At 38.6% G+C, this 3,016-nt stretch overlaps 1 pseudogene; it reads left to right on the top strand.

The window, feature by feature from the left end:
• Nucleotides 1–756: 756 nt before the first annotated feature.
• Nucleotides 757–2,589, top strand: LOC101578276 (annotated as a pseudogene).
• The last annotated feature ends 427 nt before the right edge of the window (nt 2,590–3,016 follow it).

Below are 3,016 nucleotides of genomic sequence, written 5' to 3'. Positions count from 1 at the left end.
AACCAAGGATTGAACTCAGGCCCTTGCACTTGCCAGGGAAGTGCTTATTCCACTGAGCCATCTCACCGGGCTCAGGACCATTGCATTTTGATGTAAGAAGTTCATCTTGAAAAGAAAATCAAAACTGTGTGAGATTTGAGAAAGTCTTAAATATTCTTTTCATGTATAAAAACAGTTTTTACTCCATTTCCCATATTCCTAACATACCATTTAAAGTTTAAAGCTAGTTTTAACTCAACTTTCTTTCATTAGTTGTGGTTTCTTGAAACTACAGCATTTGGGGCCTGAATACATTTGAGTGTATGCATGCTTAATTTTTAGTTACATGTAGTAATGTCTGTCCAAAAGTGTAATAAAGAAACCCTAGAATTTAAGACAATGTTTAAGAAGCAACAAGTTGACACATCAAATTAACAAGTTTCTTCACAGCCAAGGAAACCTGTAACAGAGTGAAGAGACACGTGAGAAATGGGAAAAAAGTAATTTTCCACAAGAGCTAACAATTAAAATATATGAAAAACTCAAAAAGATTAAACCCTTTCAAATTTAAAGATGCAGTTTTAAAATGTTTATCTGAAAACAATAGACAGTTGTTATATGAAGGAGTACAAATGGCAAATAAATGAAAGAAAGGCTATCATTAAGAAATCAGGCCATTCTGTGGGGACGAAGTAGCACCAGGGCTTTTCTCTGATCTCTCAGTGCTTGGTTCCCTGTCACAGTTTCTAACACCAGCCTAGTAGGAGAAAATAAAAGATGTCTGAATGTATACAGGTAGCAGAAGATGAGAATGATGAACGCATTGAAATACCACCAGAAGATGATGGGATAGTGCTGTTGTCCAAAGTTACAGTCCAGTTTTCAGGGTCACGTGGGCTGCGCTACAGAAATCCAATGTCTCAAAGTATGAGAGATGTCCTCCTGTTTGAAGGAATTCTACATGCCCCAGATGGTGGCTGGGGAAACCTGGTATATGTTTGCAACTATCCCAAAGATAACAAAAGGAAAATGGATAAGACAGATGCTTCATCAGCCATTAAAGTGAAAAGAGCAGTCCAGAAAACATCAGATGTAATAGTATTGGGTCTCCCATGTAAAACAACAGAACAAGATCTAAAAGAGTACTTTAGTACCTTTGGAGAAGTTGTTATGGTGCAGGTCAACCAATATCTTAAAATTGGTCATTCCAAAGGATTTGGATTTTTTCGTCTTATGGAATGACACATAGGTGAAAGTCATGTCACAGTGACATATGATGTATGGAAGATGGTATGACTGTAAACTTCCTAATTCTAAGCAAGGCCCAGATGAGCCATTGAGGAGCAGAAAAGTATTTGTTGGGCATTGTACAGACAACATGACTGTTGATGAGCTATGGCAGTTCTTCAGCCAATATGGAGAAATGTAGATGTCTTTATTCCCAATCCTCTCAGGGCTTTTGCTTTTGTTACCTTTGCAGATGATCAGGTTGCCCAATTTCTTTGTGGAGAGGACTTGATCATTAAAGGTATCAGCGTGCATATATTCAATGATGAATCTAAGCACAGCAGCAATAGACAGAAAGATTTGGAAGATTTGGTGGTAATCCAGGTGACTTTGGGGATCATGGTGGGTTTGTAAACAGAGGAGATAGAGCTGGCTTGGAAAATAGCCAGGGTAGTAACATGGGTGGCGGGATGAATTTTGGTGCTTTTAGTATTAATCCAGCAATGATGGCTGCAGCCCAGGCTGCACTGCAGAGCAGTTGAGGTATGATGGGCATGTTAGCCAGTCAGCAGAAACAGTTGGGCCCATTGGGTAATAACCAAAGCCAGCACAACATGGAGAGGGATTCAAATCAGCCTTTTGGTTCTGGAAATAACTCTTATCGTGGTTCTAATTCTGGTGCTGCAATTGGTTGGGGATCAGCATCAAATGCAGGTTCAGGCAGTGGGTTCTAAGTCTTCTCACTGTGAAATGTAGCAAAGCTTTGGCTCAAGCATGGGTTCTAAGTCTTCTCACTGTGAAATGTAGACAGTGGTTTATGGCTAGTTGATGCAGAATGATAGGAGTTTTTCTAAACTCATGGTAAGTATATTGTAAAATACATATGTACTAAGAATTTTCAAAATTGGTTTCTTCAGTGTGGAGTATATTCAGCAGTATTTTTGACATTCTTTAGAAAAAGAACTAAAGGAATTTTATAAGTTTTGCTACATAAAGGGTTGGAATATTGAGTGGATGAAAGTAAACTGCTATTTGTCTGATTGGTAAGCCAACACACTACAATTGATACCAACAGGTTTCTCTTGTAATATTTTATCCCTGGATTTGTTGACTGAATTCTTAGCATGTTCAAAGTGGAAGCCATTAATTAGAATCCATCTTTTCTCCTCTTTTAATTTGAGCCACACCACATAGATTTCCTCCTTGGGAATATCTCCTTTTTGGGACACCATGACGTCACCGTGTTTGATTATTTTGGCTTTGTTTTTAACACTTGTCTCCCCTCACATACGAAAGTACAATATGAAGTCTTCACTTAATCCTGCAGTTCATTTCATTTCAAATGTTTATGGAAGAAGCACTTCATGGAAAGCAGTGCTGTAAGTATTCTGCCATAGGATTACTTCTGCCTACATGTTTTCTCATCCAAGAATTCATCATCTTGCTGCAGAGGCTGCGTCTTTGACAGTTGGTGTCCCACTTCTATCCACTACTCTTTATTTCATGGAGTTGTATGAGTGCTATGAATGCAAGGCTGTGACATGGATTCAGAAGGCTGTGGGAACTTTTGAAACCTTGTGTGGGATTGATGGTGGTGCCAAGGTAGGAAAGGCTAGTATGAGCGAGAAAAGGAGAGAGCGTGTGCAGAGACTGGGTGGTGTGTAATGCATATTTTTTAACTTGGCAAGATGTGTCTCTCAATCCTGTGGCCTTTTTGAGAGTATGCAGACAGCAATGATACAAATCACATACAAATTTTTTTTTTATTTTTTATTTATTTTTTTTTTATTCAAGGTACATCTACACCTGT

The sequence above is a fragment of the Octodon degus genome, unplaced genomic scaffold (genome assembly GCF_000260255.1).
Source record: "Octodon degus isolate 3935 unplaced genomic scaffold, OctDeg1.0 scaffold00081, whole genome shotgun sequence".
Lineage (NCBI taxonomy): Eukaryota > Metazoa > Chordata > Mammalia > Rodentia > Octodontidae > Octodon > Octodon degus.
Note: the sequence above shows the minus strand (reverse complement) of the source record. Positions and strands in the feature narration are given on the sequence as shown.